We start from the raw sequence: 9,622 nt of genomic DNA, 5'->3' as shown, positions 1-9,622 counted from the left end.
GGCCTGTGGAAAGGCAGCTGATGGCTGGGGTTGTAGAGACAGGGGGAAAGCCCTGCAGTGGGCATGAGCACACACAGCAACTCCCACCAACCTTCCTGATCTCTGGTCCCACTGGCTGTCCAACCTGCAGAGCCCCACTGTGTCTCCAGTCCAGTCGCTGAACCCCAGATCCACCTGAGCACCAGCCCTGACAGAAGGTTCTCGGTGGCCAGAGCACCAGCACCAGCAGCAAAGCAGTTCTGAGGGTGCAGGTTCCAGGTCTACCTCCTGATCCTCCTCTTTGCTCCTTCCTTACATAACACCAATTTTGCGTAATGAGCTGATCTTCAGAACTGAACCATGTCGGTGATTGAGCAGTAAGTAGTGGGTGTAGTGAGATATCTACTAAAGCTATCATTAACATACCACACTCTTCTGGGAGACCATTTGCATAAGAGGGTGGAGGAAATACAAAGGCTCTTACAGTCTTAGGCTATTCCTACTCTTTACCTCCTAATAAAAAAAACCAAAACAAAACCCTCTCTCTACAGCTATTTAATCTGTATGCAGAACAAATCATGCAGACGTTGGACTGTGAAGAAGGATGTGGCATCAGTATTTGAAAAGTCTCATCAACAATCTGCAGTATGCAGATGACACAATCTTGCTTGCTGAAAGTAAGAAGAACATAAAATACTTGCTGGAGAAGATCAAAGACTACAGCCTTCAATATGGATTATATCTCAACATTAAGAAGACAAAAATCCTCACCACTTGGCTGATGGACAACATTATGATCAGTGAAGAGGCAGAAATTGTCAATGACGTCACCTTGTTTGGATCCACAATCAACAATCAACACCAATAGCCAGAAAATCAAAAGATGTATTTCTTTGGGAAAATGTGCTATCAGGGACCTCTCCAAAGTGCTGAAGAGCAAAGATGTCAGTATGAAGATTAAGGTGTGCTGGATCCAAACCATACTCTTGTCAATTACTTGCTATATACCTGAATGTGGACACAGAAAAAGGATGACAGAAAAAGAATGTATGCCTTTGGGCTGTGGTGCTAGAGTGCTGAATATCCAATGGTCTCCCTAAAGGACAAACAAGCACATCTTGGAAAAGGTGCAGCCAAGGCGCTCCTTGGAGACAAAGATAAGTGAAACCTCTTCTCACATACTCTGGGCATGTTGTTAGAATAGGCCAGTCCTTGGAAAAGGGCATAATGGTTAGAAAGGTTAAGGGTCAGCAAAGCTGGGGAAGGAAGACCTTCAATGGTAATGGTGGGCTCTAGCATGTCAGAGGTGGTGAGGATGTCACATGATAGGGCAGGGTCCAGATCCATTATTTGTAGGATCACTGTGACTCATGGTCAACTCAACAGCACTTAACAACAATGAAAAAACCCAACTGTTCAGTATAAAAAGTATCCAATGGTGTGCTGGCCTTCCATGAACTATATAAAACAGAAAACAGAGACTATCAAGCATATCAAAGAAAAAGCATTGAGAAGTAATTATCCCATGTCAAGTAGCTATCAGGACAGATGCATTCGTTACATACTCTTTGGAAGAAAAAATTCAGGATGAACGAGAATTCTGGCAGTGACGTCACTAGGGTTGGTGTCACTCTCTCATGGAAAGGACAAAGTGAACCAGTCCTGCCCCCACATAAGGGACAAGGGCCAATGTGTGACAACTTCTCGTAGCAGGTGAGGAGTCACACTACCTCGATGGTCTATCTTCCTGAAAAACTAGCCAGATTGTTACCAATGCATCAAGAGGGGTCTCTGACAGAGTGACATCATTTCCTCTGACAGTACTAGGGGGTGCGGTCTCCATGCTCTGGTACACAGCCTGTCTTTCCAGTGACACTACTGGCTGCTGGCAAAGGTTCCAGCTCCCCTCCTCTTTAGTGTCCAGGCCCACATCACTCACAGCATGAACTTCTCTTCCTCATTTGCAGTCAAGTTGAACCTGACTCATAGCTGACCCTCCAGAAGGTTTTCAGAGGCTTTAAATCATACCAGAGGAGACTGTCTATCTTTCTCCTACAGAGGAGCTGGTGGATTTGAACCACCTGCCTTTGGCTTGGCAGCACAAATCCTTACCCACTAGGTCACTAGAGCTCCCTACTCTTCCTTAGAAAAAGCAGATAGTAATATAACACCTGATCAAGTTTCCAATAGTTCCTACTAGAGAAAAATTGCTTTACTGAAAGATACGTAAATATAATCAGGAAAGTATCTGACTATCAGGAAATAGGTATTACGAGATTAATTTCACTCACAAAAAACAAAAGGAAAACACAGAGTAAGGCTCTGAGCTGGTTCAGCTGATGAAGCAAAATCTGAAATGAACCTAAATCTATAAAATAAAGGTGATAGCCAGAACAGGAAAATTTATGTCCTGCAAAAGATTTAATTGCCTCTTAAAAAATAACAGTAGGAAAAACAAGAAAAACCAAGGGTAGGGCACATTTGAACAGCAACCAAATTTTGTGAATGACACATTGAAAACAAAGTTGCCCTGCTCAAAGATGGCAACAGATCACACCATTCTGACTGTGCAGTGTACACTCCACTGCATGTTGTTGCTGGTGGTTTTATGGTCCAGTTGCCTGCAACTCACAGTGATCCTATGTACAACAGCTCTGAAATCTGCCCTAGCCTGTGTCAACCTTATTGTCTCTGACACACCTACTCCCACTACTCCAGTCGCTGAATCAATCTATCTCATCGAGGGTCTTCCTCTCTTCTGATGTCCCTCCACCTTCCCATGTATAATGTCCTTCTCTAAGGACTGGTCCTTCCTTGAAACACGCCCAAATTATGTCGGATGGAGTTACAGAATCCTTGCCTCCAACGATCAGCCTGGCTTCACCCTCTCCAGGCTGAACCTGTTCTCCTAGTAGTCCATGGCATATTTAATACTCTTCTCTAGCACCACAACTCAAAGGCACCAATTCTTCTATCATCCAGATTTCTGATGCATAGCAAGTAATTGTGAAGACCATGGTTGACATTGTTGCTCTTCAGGACTCTTGAGAGATCCCTAAGTCACAGCTGACTTTCCCAGTCCAATTCGTCTTTTGATTTCCTGGCTGCTAGTACCAAGAGTGTTGATAGTGGAGCCAAGCAATCTGAATTTGTAAACAATCTCAATCTCTTCACCATGATGCTCTTGTGAAGGCAAATAATTCAATCTCCTGAAGGGGCTCACTAGATCTCTTTCAGGTCCCTTATTTCAGGACTTCAGCTCTTCATTTTCCCCATTACAATTTTCTTTTCAACCAAAATTTTAAAAATTCAAATCTGTTATTTTGCTCTGTTAGCCATAAATGAACCAATTCAAACCCTACTGAAGCCCTGGAGGAAAGTGAGAGATTAACAAAAAGAAGGAGGGAAAAGTATTTGGGATGAAAAGAAAGTTAAAATAGAAAAAGTGTGTGTGTTAGAAGGGATAAAGGATCAGGAACAAGATTATTCAAAGACATTAAAAAAACATATCGAGCCTGCAACAAAGTGTTAATCCTGGGATCGTATTTTTATATCATATTCACATATTTGTTTTTTTAATTGGTGTTAGATGACATTAATAAAAAAGGCAAGATATTTTCAGAATTTGAAAAAGAAAAAAAAAACAAAACATATCGAGTGAGAATCATCTCAAAGCTTTCCAGTGGTTTTCTGGGGCTGTCAATCAAACAGGAGAAGACTGTCTATCTTTCTCCTGAAGAGCACTAGGAAATCAGCTATGGACTAGGCCAACAGAGCTCCTTCTACTCAGAGACATACGATCTAGCTAGAATCTTAGAACTCAAAAGAAAAACCATCTGGTCAAGCCTCTTTGGGTGGTGGCTACTGTTGTTAAGTTCTGATAAGTCTGGATTGACTCACAGCTAATCCTCTGGCAGGTTTTCAGAGGTTGTAAATCTCATGAGAGATTATCTATCATATTTTTCCTGAGGAGAAACTGCTGCCTTTGGTTTGGCAGCACAACTCCTTATCCACTTGTTGTTAGGTGTAGTTGAGTCTAGTACAACTCCTAGAGACCCTACAGATAACAGACCTGAATCTGTCCTAGCCTGTGCCATCCTCACCACTTTACCACTGCTGCAGTCACTGTGTCACTCCAACTTGATGGAGGTCTTCCTCTTTCACTGACCCTCACATTTTTAGCATGCTGTCCTTTTCTAAGGAATAAGCCTTTCCTACCAATAAGTCCAAAGTATGAAAGACAAAGCTTTGTCATCCTTGCCTCCATGGAGAATTCTGGCTGCACCCTTTCCAAGGCATGCCTGCTTGTTCTTTTGGCAGTCCACTGACATTAAGTGTTCTTCTACAACACCACAACTCAAAGATATCAATTCTTCTGTCATCTTTTTTCACTGTCCAGAACTCACTTGAATAGCAAGTAATTGAAAAGACCATGGTCTGAAACAGCCACACCTTAGTCTTCAAACTGACATGACTCTTCAGTATTTTGGAGAGATCCCTGACAGCAGACTTGCCTTTAGGTCAGCAACAAGTTAATTAGCCTTTGGTCATTCACTAAAACCCAACTTTGAGTTATTCACACCTTACCAAGTCACCAACAATTCTTGAAACAAAAGTAGAGCCTTAAAACAACAACAACAACAACAAAAACCAACAACAAAATTAACAACACCAACAACAACTTTCCTCACCTAGTTTCTACTAATTATTATAGGCAAAAAGAGCTCTCTGCTAAACACTCTATCCACCGGGAAACAAGTCAAGGTACATCCAACCAATGCACCTTTTGGCTGTCATGGAACCTCCTGAAGTCACTATGTCAAGTGATCCTTTCTGATATGCCCATTCTTAAAACACACAGAGCATCATCACACTATAACCATCAGAGGAAGGAAGGGACAAATACATCTCCTAACACACATATTCACTGGAAATCTTGTTTCAAAGATCACTGCTAGTATAGGCAACATCATGATAGATGGAGAAAAGACTCAAATGATTTCCCCTTACTTGGAATCCACAATCAATACCCTTGGTACCAGCAGTCAAGCGACCAGGATATGTAGTGCAATAGAGAAGTCTACTGTCAGGGGCTTCTCCAAATTACTGAGGAACAATAATGTCAGTATAAAAACTACAGTGTGGCTGATTCAGGCTATGGTCTTTTCAATCACTTGCTATACGAGAGCCGGACAGTGAATAAGGATGACAGAAGAATTGATGTCTTTGAATTGTGGTGTTGGAGAAAATCCTGAACATTGCATGGATGCCAAAAGAACAAACAGATATGTCTTTTTTTTAAACTATTATTCATTTCTGCACATTTTTCTTCCCCCTCAGTCCACTGCAACCCTTGTTCAACTGTTTTCATACATAAAATGCCTAATTACATATTCCTTTCAGACAGTTCTTCCCCCTCATCTGCTCATTATCTGTCCACCCAATTCTCTCATAAATGCCTCCCAATGTTTGTCCTATAATAACAGTGTTATGCAGTATTTGTCCTTTTGTGACTGAGACATTTCACTCAACCTAATGCACTCCAGGCTCCCCCAGGTTGTATGTTTTACAAATTCATTGTTTTTCAGTGCTGCATAGTATTCCACTGTGTGACTATACAATAGTTTTTCTATCCAATCCTTTGTTGATGGACACATGGGTTGCTTCCATCTCTTTGCTACTGTGAACAAAGCAACAATAAACATGAGTGTGCATACATCTGTTTGAGTTGTGGCTTTGGTTTTTTTAGGGTATATTCCCAGTAGTGGAATTGCTGGGTCAAATGGTATTTCTCTAACTCTGAGAAAGTACTAGACCACGTTCCCTAGTGGTTGCATCATTTTACATTCCCAACAGCAGTGAATAACAGTTTCAATCTCTCCACAACCTCACCAGCATTTGTTGTTTGTTGCTGATGAACTTGCTATTGTTGCTGGGGTCAAACAGATATATCTTGGAAAAAGGACAATCAGAATGCTCCTTGGAGGCAAGGATGATGAAGCTTTCGCTCACATATTTTACTCCTGGAAAGAGACAATATGCTTGGAAAGGTGAAGAATCAGAGAAAGACCCTCAATGAGATGGACTGACCCAGTGACTGTGGCAATGAAGAGGATGACACAGGCCAGAACAGGGTTCAGATCTGTTGTTCACAGGGTCACTGCCAGGTTTACTTGAAAATAACTATATCAACAATCCATTTCTCACAGTAAAAAGTCTTAGTTTTCCATTTTGTTTTGGGCGGGGTGTTGTTGTTTGTTTTTTTTTAATTCCAAAATATGTCTCAGATAGTAACCCTTCTGTGTATTAGAATAAGACTGCAGCTCACGGTTTTCAATGGCTGGTTATTTTTGGATTGCCAAAATTTTCTTATTCAATATCTCTGGTTGGACTTGAACTTAAAAGTCCAGTCAGGGGGAGCTCTGGTGGCCTAGTGGCAAGAAGCTGCAACTACAATCCCAGAGGTGCACGGTTCGAATCCACCAGATGCTCTGCCGGGGAAGGAGGGGCAATCTCCTCCTGTACCAGTCAGATCTGATTTGACGGTACACGCACATAAAAATAATAAAATTAAATAAAAAAATATTAAAAAAAAAAGTCCAGTCAGTAGTCAATCATTTTTGTTAGATGCTATCAAGTCAGTCTGACTAATGGTGACCCCCCCAGCTGTGGGAACTCTCATCCTCGAAGTCACAAGGTGGATTCTAATGACCACCTGGTCAGTGGTCAACCCCAAAATGCTTGCTCTGACTCCTTACTGCAGCACACAGTAGGTTTTTAAAAACTGGTAATGGGAGAGAAGAGGTGCTTATCTAGAATCACCTTCACAAATGAAGGAGTTACACTACGATCTTCTTAAGATAGGAAAAGAGGCATCCACAAATTGAAATGGGAAAGAGAATATTAATTTTAAGCCATCTTGCACAGCAAGACAAGGAAACAGGCGTTACTATCTGCATTCATTTAATATTAATCTGAGTCTGTAAAACATAAGAAAATGTTCATACTTCAGAGCTTTGAGTTGGAACTCAGCTACTTCACACAGTGAACTCAGCTACTTCATTCAGGTGATGCGGAAGGTGACAATATATACATATGAGGACTTTGGAGGGTTGGTGGGTTTTTTTTTTAAATAAAAGATCTTTTCACCGCTGGGATTCCAGATTACTTACTGATGGCATTAGTTCAAACCTTCCAGTCGACCTGGGCGACCGGTTTCCTCCACGGTATCTGAGATTCTGGGGTGACCTGCCAGAGGGAATTAGGTGCCTTTCTCACCCCTAAGGTCACTGTGCCATTTAAGTCACCCCAAATCGGTCTCCTGTAGCTTTCTTGGACGTGAAAGGGCAGCTATTAATCTTTATCCAGCCCGAAGAAAGGACTGTGTGCACGCTGCAAGGGTAGGGGGTGCCCGTACTGCGAGGAAACTGCTTCGGGGGAAGCACGTCGGGGCCTCTAGAGGGATCCCGACCCCCAGGAGGCGTGCCCGACACCGCCCTGGAGACGCCTCCCGGCGGCCGCGCAGACAAAGGAGCAGCCCCCGCGCGCCCCCGGCCCCACTCACCGCTCAGATAGTTGGTCCATTTGTACAGCACGCCCTCCATGGCGCTCGCAGCCTCCGCGCCCCCACAACGCCGGGGCCGCTACTCCACGTCCGCCAGTCCTCTCACTGCCCCAGGCCCCGGGAGGCGAGCACCGGCAGCAGGGCCATCGCTAGGCGCTGCCGAGACGCCCACTGCCACTGAATGGGGCGGCGCCGGCACGGCCGGCGGCTTCACATCCTCGGCCCGGGGGCGGGGTCACTGCGGCGGCCTCGGCACGTGAGAGCGTCGTCGGTCCGGGATTCGCGCGGCGAGGCCCAGCGCGCGGGCTACAAGGAGGCCGAGGAACCAGGGCCGTCCTTAGGGCGGCTCAGGATCCACAACGGTGAGACCAACGAAGCAAATCGGCAAAAGCGCCTCTGATGAGCTATCTGAACCCTTAGCGGCCCGGCCCGGAGCACGCTCGCGCATGCCCAGTGCGCCGCTCGCGCGCTCGTTCCCGAATCCACGCCGGGGTTTTGTTGCAGCCTCCTGGAGCTGACGTAGCCAGCTAAGCCTGCAGGGAAACTGAGTCTGCAATAAGCGCTGGGGCTCGGGCTAGTGAGTCGGCTCGAACTGAGAAAAGTATGAGGGCTGCTCTTGGAGAGAAATGTGTAACAAGTGTGACCCTTAATGGTGCTATATAAGGGTCGGGTCCCATTTCCCAATGTCTGAAATTTGTTAAGGCCCGTCATGGTACCCACAGGTTTCAAGTCCTCGGCATCCAATATTTATTTCAATGTTTTCTATTTTATCCTCGCATCTGGAGATAACAAACCTTTGGGCATTCGGGATGATGGCACTTTCACAGTTGAATACAGTGTGATAGGCTTAAATACATGTTTAAACTCTGAGGTATCTTTTGTCTCTCAACTTGCGGAGGTCGCATCACCTGGGAACTTGTTAAAATGCAGTCTCACTCCTAGCCCTTATCTGCTGACGAATAATCTGCATTTTTAACAAGATTCCCAGGGATTTCCTATACCTGCTGAATCACAATCTACATTTTAACGAGATCCCCAGGGGATTTTTATGTACGTGAGAGTGAGAAGCACTGTGTTAAGAATATTTGACGAGCAAAAATGTTAACTGTAAGTGGCGAAAGCAAGTCATGGAATATGTCACAGAAACATAAACAAAAAAGTTAAGATTGTGCACGTGCATGTTAGAGATTTCTTTTTTTAATTTACTGGAAATTTTAATTTTCCAGATTTAGCAAATACAAATACAGGGCAGTTATTTGCTATTTATGTGAAATTCAAATTTGGCCTCTTGTATTATATCTGGACTGGAGTGCGTTCCAGTTTCTTCCAAATTGACCGTAATAAGCGTGTGTTTGTTCTCGAGATTAGGCGAAAAAATGTAAAACTGATATTAAAAAATGAACATATGTAATTGGTAGTCCTGATTACTCTTTCCTCTCTCAACGTCCCTACCATCTGTACTATTTGCCTGCTACACTAAAGGTCACCTAAGTTATGGCGTGTAATGATGGATCAAAAGATGAGGTTTGAAGTCAGAGCAAAATTGCTTCGGAGCTGAATACATCGTCTAGTCCAAATTTATCGTCTTTAGAATGGGATTTAAACTAAACAACATGAAAACCTGCTCTAATAGTTGAAGTGAGGTTCACGCACTGGAATGTACATTGTAAACCCTAAAGCACTTTAGTTAGAGTTTATACCATAAATTAATGAGCAATAGCTACAGTCTCGAATGTGGAATCTTGAATGTGGCATGCTCTCCAAAGCGGAGAGTAAAATGTCTTTCTTGAATGGTAAACAGGAGTAAAACAACCCGAGGAATTTCTGGTTAGTTCCTTCCTTCTCCCTGAAATCTCGGGATGTGAAATTCTTTCATCCGCTGAATTTTAGGACCACCCGATGTTATCATCTGTGGGACTAGTTGCCGTAGCTGGGCTGCCAGTTACAGTGTTGCAGCGCCATTGGCTCAAGGACGTCTGAGAGACAAGACCGTGAGCCAATGGAAAGGGGCTCTCTCCACTTCTCTGTATAAGAGCCAGTCAGGCCGTGGTCTGACTTTAACTCTTTTAGAGGAGGGTT

The sequence above is a fragment of the Elephantulus edwardii genome, unplaced genomic scaffold (genome assembly GCF_000299155.1).
Source record: "Elephantulus edwardii isolate Elephantulus edwardi_28Jun2011 unplaced genomic scaffold, EleEdw1.0 scaffold00182, whole genome shotgun sequence".
Taxonomy (NCBI): Eukaryota; Metazoa; Chordata; class Mammalia; order Macroscelidea; family Macroscelididae; genus Elephantulus; species Elephantulus edwardii.
This window is presented reverse-complemented; position numbering follows the sequence as displayed.